The following is a 9,422-nucleotide window of genomic DNA, read 5'->3' on the forward strand; positions in this document are numbered from 1 at the left end:
TTCTAGAATGGAAATGGGAGCGAATCACTAGGGATTTTGTTGTTGGGCTCCCATAGACACGGAGGAAGTTCGATGCAGTTTGGGTGATTGTGGATAGATCGACCAAGTCAACTCATTTCTTTCCTGTGGTTACTACTTACTCTTCGGAGCAACTGGCTCGGGTTTACATTCGCAAGATTGTCAGGCTTCATGGAGTACCGGTATCTATCATCTCTGACCGGGGTACATAGTTTACATCCTGATTCTGGAGAGCCGTACAGTGTGAGATAGATACTCGGGTAGAGGTGAGTACAACATTTCACCCTCAGACAGACGGACTGTCCGAGCGCACTATTCAGATATTGGAAGATATGATTCGTGCGAGTGTGACGGATTTTGGGTGTGCTTGGGATCAGTTCTTGCCACTTGCGGAGTTTTCTTACAACAATAACTACTAGTCGAGCTTTCATATGGCTCTGTATGAGGCCTTATATGGGAGGCGGTACCGGTCTCCAGTGGGTTCGTTTGTGCCGGGCAAGGCTAGGCTATTGGGTACAGACCTAGTTCAGGATGCTTTGGAAAAGGTTAAGTTGATTCAGGATCGACTTCGTACAGCCCAATCTAGACATAAGAGTTATGCGGATCTAAAGCTTAGTGATGGTTGGTGAGTGGGTATTGCTTCGGGTTTCGCCTATGAAGGGTGTTATGAGTTTCGGGAAGAAGGGTAAGTTGAGCCCTAGGTATATTGGGCCTTTTGAGATTCTTGAGAGGGTTGGAGAGGTGGCTTACAAACTTGCACTACCACCTAGTCTCACTGCAGTTCATCCAGTATTTCATGTTTCCATGCTCCGGATATATCACGGCGATCCATCTCATGTGTTAGACATCAGCTCAGTCCAGTTTGACATGGATCTATCTTATGTTGAGGAACCAGTGGTCATTTTGGACAGACAGATTAAAAAGTTTAGATCAAAGAGCATTGCTTCAGTAAAAGTACAATGGAGGGGTCATCCGGTCGAGAAGGCGATTTGGGAGACCGAGCATTATATGAATAGTTGTTATCCTCATCTTGTCACCACTCCAGGTATAATTCTAAACCCGTTCGAGGACGAACGTTTGTTTAAGAGGGGAGGATGTAACGACCCGGCCAGTCGTTTTGAGAGTTGTAGCCCCGTTCCCCTACTTACTACTCATTTTGTACTTTATAACTGTTATATGACTTGTCGGGATAGTCAGTTCGGGTCCAGAGAGATTTCGGAATGAATTGAGACATTTAGTCTCAAGGTTGAAAGCTTAAGTTGAAATGGTTGACCGTATGTTGACTTATATATAAACGACCCCGGAATAGAGTTTTGATTATTCCAATAGCTCTGTATGGTGATTTTGGAGTTAGAAGCGTGTCTGAAAAATTATTTGGAAGTTGTAATTAAATTAGGCTTGAAATGGCTAAAATAGAAATTTAAGTTTAGAAGTTTGATCAGGGAGTTAACCTTTTGATATCTGGGTCAAAATCCGATTCTGAAAATTTGAGTAGGTCCGTTATGTCATTTATGACTTGTGTGCAGAATTTGAGGTTAATCGAACTTGATTTTATAGGTCTCGGCATCGAATGTAGAAGTTGGAATTTCTACGTTTCATTAAGCTTGAATTGGAGTATGATTCGTGGATTTATCGTTGTTTGATGTGATTTGAAGTTTTGACTAGGTTCGTATGAGGTCCCGGGGGCCTCGGGTGAGTATCGGATGGTTAAAGGATCAAATTTGGACTTAAAACAATTGAAATTTGCTGATGCCTACTGATGCAATCGCACCTGCATAACTTGGCTCGAAGGTGCGAGCTCGCAGAAGCAAGCCTAGCATCGCAGAAGCGGATGAGGCATCGCAGAAGCGACATGATGGTCGCAGATGCGGTCTGGGCTAAGGGGGTCCTTGGACCGCAGAAGCGAGTCCGCAGAAGCGGACTCTTGTACGCAAAAGCGAGCCACCCACAAAAGAGACCTCCACCCTCGCATCTGCGAGACCGCAGATGTAGCCAAGTGCACCGCAGATGCGAAAACACTGGCAGTTTTTAAAACAAAGGGGTTCCGAGATTTTTCTCATTTTTGGACATCTCAAGTACGGGTTGGGGCAATTTTTGAGGAAGCATTCCTGGAAAACTTGAGGTAAGTCACTTGCGATCATTGTTAGTCAATTATATTGAATTACCATAGATTATTCCGACTAGATTACGTGTTTTTGAGGTGAAATTCGAGGATTTGGGCCTAGGGATTTGAAAATGCAATTTGGGGATTTGAAGGTCGAGTTGATGTCAAAATTTATAAATTTTGGTATGGTTGGACTCATGGTTGAATGGGCGTTCATATTTTGTAACTTTTGTCGGGTTCCGAGACGTGGGCCCCATGGGCAATGTTTGAGTTAAATTTCGGATTTTGTTGGAAAATTGATAATTTTATATGGAATAAATTCCAATAATTTGTATTGATTGAATCAAATTAATTGTGACTAGATACGAAACTTTCGGAGGCTTATTCGCGAGGCAAAGGCATAGCAGAGTAAGAATTACCCGGTTCGAGATAAGTGACTTGTCTAACCTTGTGTGGGGGAAATTCCCTTTAGGATTAGTATTGATATGATAATTGTGATGTGTTGAAAGTCGTGTACGCTAGGTGACGAATGTGTACATGGGCTAAATGTGGAAAAATCTGATTTTAAATTGTGTAGATCTATGTTACACATTAATTAATTTATTTTATCTGGTTATATTCATCATCATTGATCTATTTTTATATTTTAAATTGCCTGACATTTTTCCTGCCAATTGCTTTACTTGTTTAGTTGAAGCTTTATTTTCTTTTATTCTGTGCTCATTATTTGAAGGTTGAATTTTTTAATTGAATTATTATTAAAATAAAGTACTTGACATTAAAAAAATTGGTATTGAGGTAAAGTGGTAAATTTGTGAAAAATAATTTTGTTGAGTTATTCACTTCTGAATATTTTTGTGAGATTTTGTGTTCATTGTGATTGAGCCGTGAGCTCCTTATTGTGGAAAATAATGTTGTTGCTGATTTATTTTGGCAGGTTGAAATATTTGGTCATTTGAGTTGTAAATTATGATATATTATGATATTGATACTCATGCGGCGGTATAAGATCTGGGTGTTGAAACGCATGCAGTGAGATAAGGGTGGCTTGATACGCGTGGATAGTAAGGGGAACTACTAGAAGTCATGTGGTGTGATAAGGGTGGATAAAATGCGGGATGCTATTTCGGGAAAAATGTTTTCTTTAAAATTAAATGTGAAGACTCCCGCGGTGATATAAGGAAATGAGATATTGTGAATTTATTTATGATTTGGGACTACGAGGCGGTGCCTCAGGAGTGCCCTTGTTGACATTTCTTTATGGCGGCATTGCCTTTGGTTATTTTTGGTGTATTCCTTAAAGTTGTAAATTTCTGTTTTCCTTCCACGAGGTGTTATTTGCCCTTATTCTGTGTAGGTAAATTGTGACATACTACTTACTTAATTCATCCCTATTGTCATTTCTATAATTATATTGTTAAACTTTTCACCCTGTCTTTTATTATTCCAGTAGGCCTTGGCCTGACCTCATCACTACTCTATCGAGATTAGGCTTGGCACTTATTGGGTACCGCTGTGGTGTACTCATATTGCGCTTCTGCACATCTTTTTGTGCAGATCTTGGTACTTTCTATCTGACCAGGCATCAGTGAACTAGCCGTATGCGGAGACTTCAAGGTATATCTACCAGCGTCCGCAAACCTCGGTGTCCCCTTCTATCCATATTATGTTGCTTTCCTTATTCTCTTTAGACTCTGATGTATAGAGACACTTAGAATAAATTCTTAGAAGATTGTGACTTATTTCTACCGGTTTTTGGGAGTCGAAATTATTTGAATTGCAGTTTCATTTATTTTATATTTCTATTATGTTATTCCGCATTGATAGGCTTACCTAGTCTTAGAGACTAGGTGCCATCACGATATCCTACGGAGGAAATTTGGGGTCATGATATCCCGGTAGAAATAAGTCACAAGCTTCTAAGAGAAAATACTAAGTTTCTCTATACATCAGAGTCTAAAGAGAACAAGGAAAACAACATAACAAGGATAGAGGGGGACTACGAGATCTGCGGACGCTGGCAGATATACCTTGAAGTATCCACGTACGATCCAGCTCATTGGTATTTGGCCTGGTAGGAAGAACCTGGATTTGCACAAAAACGATGTACAGAAATGTAGTATGAGTACACCACAACGGTACCCAGTAAGTGCGAAGCCTAACCTCGGTAGAGTAGTGACGAGGTCAGGTTAGGGCCCTGTTGGAATAAAAGGAAATGAGGCAGAAAATATAATAATACAATGAAATGACTCAGAACTAAGAACAAGAAATTTCATTAAAGTAACAACACATCAATTAGAGGTAAACAATAGGGGCGCTCCAGAGGTATCGCCTCGTAGTCCCAAATATAAATACACAACAGGGGGATCTCCTGAGAGACCGCCTCGTAGTCCCAAAAGTAAATATGCAGTAGGGGAGATCTCTCGATGTACTGCCTCGTAGTCCTAAATGTAAATATGCAACAGGGGATCTCCCGAGGTACCGTCTCGTAGTCCCAAAAGTAAATACACAATAGGGGGAGCTTCCGAGGTGCCGCCTCGTAGTCCCAAAAGTAAATACACAACTTGTAACCTATGGAAAAACGAATTTACAGCAAGGAATCATACGGTTAAAGACTGAATACAAGATGACGGAGGTAAGTAATTAAACTAAGCATGTTGCACAAATTTCAAGTAAAAGTTAAGATACGTAGACATGCGATACTAGGCTAAACATGATAGTTACACATGCTAAGTCAACTCGGTTAAGGAATTTAAAAGAAGACTACTCAGCAAGAACCGAAATTTTCACATTTAGCCCATGTACGCACTCGTCTCCTTGCATACACGGAACTCACATATCACAAATTGTTACAACAGTTCCATATCCTAAGGGGAGGTTCCCCCACACATGGTTAGACAAGTCACTTACCGCAAATCTCGCTCAATCAATCTATAAGAATGCCTTTGCTTCGAATTTCCGACTCCGATCGGCTTAAATCTAGCCAAAATAGTTACATACAATAAATATAACAATAAGTAACTAATTTAAATAAGGAAATTACGACTTTAACAAAGGATTGAAAAATCGCTCCAAAACGTCAACTCGGGCCCACGTCTTGGAACCCGACCAAAATTATAAAATCTGAACACCCATTTGATATCACATCCAACCATACAAGACTTAATCAAATCCGACCACAAACGCGTTCCAAATCCCCAAATTTTAGCCTAAGAAGTCTTTCCCCATTTTCCCCAATTTCTACCATGAAAAACCTAGATTTAAGGTTGCAATCTTATGAAATGTAATGGGTAAATGAAAGAAAGTAAGTTGGAATCACTTACCAATGAATTGGGGAAGAAACGCTCATGGAAAAATCGCCTCTAAGGTTTTTAGGGTTGAAAATTCGGAAGAATGAGAAAAATTCCGTCTAACTCTGCTTAAGTCCAGGCGCAGATATCGCAATTGCGACCTGGGGTTCATAATTGCAAACCCCACAAATGCGAAAAACACTTCACAAATACAAAGGTCTCACTCTTCTGCTGCCATCGCAATTGCGATGGTTTGTTTGCAAATGCAAACTTGGACTCCACGCAATAGCGAACTCTGCTCCCCCAGCCCCACTTCGCAACTGTGAAGTAATTGTTCGCAATTGCGAACCATTAGTGCCCAGATATTCTTTGCAAATGCGAGGAAGTAGCTCGCAAATGCGAACCTGACACGGACACTCCCATATCGCAAATACGAGGCCAGACCTCGACTGTACAAGAAACAGGTTTTGCACCAGCTATTCTCTAAGTCCAAATTCACTCTTTAGCCTATCCGGAACTCACCCGAGCCCTCGGGGATCCAAACCAAACATGCACACAAGCCCAAAAACCTTATACGAACTCGGTCGCGCGATCAAAACACCAAAATAATATCTAGAACTACGAATCGGACACGAAATCAAATGAAATTGTTAATAAAGATTAAGAATTTCCGTCTTAATACCCGGACATCCGAACCACGTCAAACCAACTCCATTTTGCACCAAAGCTTGCAGAAAAGTCATAAATATGGTAATGAACTTATGCCAAGCTCCATAACCAAAATTCGGACTCGATAGCAATAAAGTAAAACTTTGGTCAAGTGTTTAAATTCTTTAAAACTTTAAACCTCAAGTTTCTGATAAAATGCGACAACTCGAGCTAGGGACCTCCGAATTCGATTCCGAGCATACACCCAAGTCCCAAATCACGATACGGATCCACCGAGTGTCAAAACATGGGTCCGGGTACGTTTGTTGAAAACGTTGACCGAGGTCAACTCAAGTGATTTTTCAAGGCACGAATTAACATTTTAATCAATTTTTTGAATAGAAGTTTTTCAGAAAAAGACACGGACCGCGCACACAAATTGAGGAAGGGAAAAGGAGATATTTGAGGTTTCAAAAGATAGTATTAAGGTTTAAAACTCTAGTTGACCTATCGGGTCATCATATTCTCCGCCTCTGAACCAACCGTTCATCCTCGAATGGACATAGAAAGGTACATGGACTGGTGAAAAGGTATGAATATCTACTCCGCATGTCCGGCTCGGACTCCCAGGTGGATGCCTCGACCGGCTGACCTCTCCACTGCACTCGAATTGATGGATGACTCATTGACCTCAACTATCGAACTTGCCGGGCTAGAATATCCACTGGCTCCTCCTTATAAGTCAAGTCCATGTCCAACTGGACTGAGCTGAATTCTAACACATGTGACGGATCATTGTGATACATCCAGAGCATAGAAACATGGAATATTGGATGGACTGCAGCTAGACTAGGTGGCAGTGCAAGTCTGTAAGCCACTTCTCCAACCCTCTCAAGGATCTCAAAAGGCTCGATATGCCTAGGGCTCAACTTGCCCTTCCTCCCGAAACGCATAACACCCTTCATGGGCGAAACCCGGAGCAAGACCCGCTCCCCAACCATGAATGCAACATCACGAACCTTCCGATCTGCATAACTTTTCTGCCTGGACTAGGCTGTGTGAAGTCGATCCTGAATCAATTTAACCTTTTCCAAAGTATCCTGAACCAAGTCTGTACCCAATAGTCTAGCTTCGCCCGGCTCAAACCACCCCACTGGAGACCGGCACCACCTACCATATAAAGCCTCATACGGGGCCATCTAGATGCTCGACACACCCAAAATCTATCACACATGCACGAAGCATATCCTCTAATATCTTAATAGTGCGCTCGGACTGTCCGTCCATCTGAGGGTGAAAGGCTGTACTCAACTCCACCCGAGTACCTAACTCATGTTGTACGGCTCTCGAGAACCACGATGTAAACTGCGCACCACAGTCAGAGATGATAGATACCGGCACGCCATAAAGCCTGACAATCTCGCGAATGTAAACCTGAGCCAGCTGCTCCGAAGAGTAAGTAGTAACCATACGAATGAAATGAGCTGACTTGGTCAATCTATCCACAATCACCCAAACTGCATCGAACTTCCTATGAGTCTGTGGGAGCCCAACAACAAAATTCATAGTGATCCGCCCCCATTTCCACTCTGGAATCTCTAACTTCTGAACCAATCCACTCGGTCGCTAATGTTCATAGTTCACTTGTTGATAATTTAGGCACCGAGTTATATATTCCACTATGTCCTTCTTCATCCGCCTCCACCAATAGTACTGCCTCAAGTCCTGATACTTCTTCGCGGCACCTAGGTGAATGGAGTACCGCGAACTGTGAGCCTCCTAGAGAATCAACTCATGTAAACCATCTACATTGGGCACACATAGCCTGCCTTGTATCCGTAACATACCGTCATCTCCAATAGTGACTTCCATGGTATCACCGTGTCCTTAAGGAAAAGCAGATGGGGGTAATCATACTGACGCTCTCTAATACGATCATAAAGAGAAGACTGAGAAACAACACAAGCCAAAACTCTGCTCGGCTCGGAAACATCCAATCTGACAAACTGGTTGGCTAAGGCCTGAACATCCAAGGCTAAAGGCCTCTCTGCCACTGGTAGATATGCTAAACTTCCCAAATTCTCCGCCTTGCGACTCAAGGCATCGGCCACCACATTGGCCTTCCCGGGATGATAGAGGATGGTGATGTCATAATCCTTAAGCAGCTCCAACCATCTTCGATGCCGCAAGTTAAGATCTTTCTGTTTAATCAGATATTGTAGACTCCGGTGATCGGTGAAAACCTCATAAGGGACACCATAAAAGTAGTGTCGCCAGATCTTCAAGGCATGAACAATAGCTGCTAACTCGAGATCATGGACAGGATAGTTCTTCTCATGCACCTTCAGTTGCCTAGATGCGTAGGCAATCACACTACCGTCCTGTATAAACTCCGCGCTGAGACCAATGCATGACGCATCACAATACACCGTATAGGACCCCAAACTAGTAGGAAACACCAACACTAGGGATGTAGTCAAAGCAGTCTCGAGCTTTTGAAAGCTCTCCTCATACTCCTCAGTCCACCTGAACGAAACACCCTTCTGGGTCAATCTGGTCATAGGTGCTGCAACAGACAAGAAACCCTCTAGAAATTGACGGTAATACCCCACCAAGCCAAGAAAACTCTGAATCTTTGTATTTGAAGATGGTCTGGGCCAACACGGCACTGCTTCAATCTTCTTCGGGTCTAACTTGATCCCCTCACTCGATACTACATGACCCAAAAATGCCACTCAACCTAGCCAAAATTCACACTTCGAAAATTTTGCATATAACTTCTTTTCCCTAAAGGTCTGAAGCACAGTCCTCGGGTGTTGCTCATGATCCTCCTGACTCCGGGAGTACACCAGAATGTCGTCAATAAACACAATGATGAAAGAGCCAAGATAGGGCTAAAATATACTATTCATCAAGTGCATGAGTGCAGCTGGGGCATTGGTCAGCCCAAAAGACATCACAAGTAACTCATAATGACCATACCGAGTCCTAAAAGTAGTCTTCGGGATATCTGGTTCAACGATGATAGCCTGAATGCAAGTCGATCTTAGAGAACACTCTGGCACCCTAAAGCTGATAAAATAGGTCATCAATATGTGGAAATGGATACATGTTCTTTACTGTAACCTTGTTCAACTGGCGATAATCAATACACATTCGCATAGAACCATCCTTCTTCTTTATAAACAAGATAGGAGCACCCCAAGGCGACACACTGGGCCGAATGAAGAACCATCCTTCTTCTTTCAACTCTGCTGGTGTAACACCCTGGAAAATTTTGAAGTACTTAAGCGTAAAGCCCGGTAAAAATTTTCAAAGAAAATAATGTTTCATGGTGCCGGACTAGGCTTACGTGTTGAACA

This window comes from Nicotiana tabacum, chromosome 2, assembly GCF_000715075.1.
Source record: "Nicotiana tabacum cultivar K326 chromosome 2, ASM71507v2, whole genome shotgun sequence".
Taxonomy (NCBI): domain Eukaryota; kingdom Viridiplantae; phylum Streptophyta; class Magnoliopsida; order Solanales; family Solanaceae; genus Nicotiana; species Nicotiana tabacum.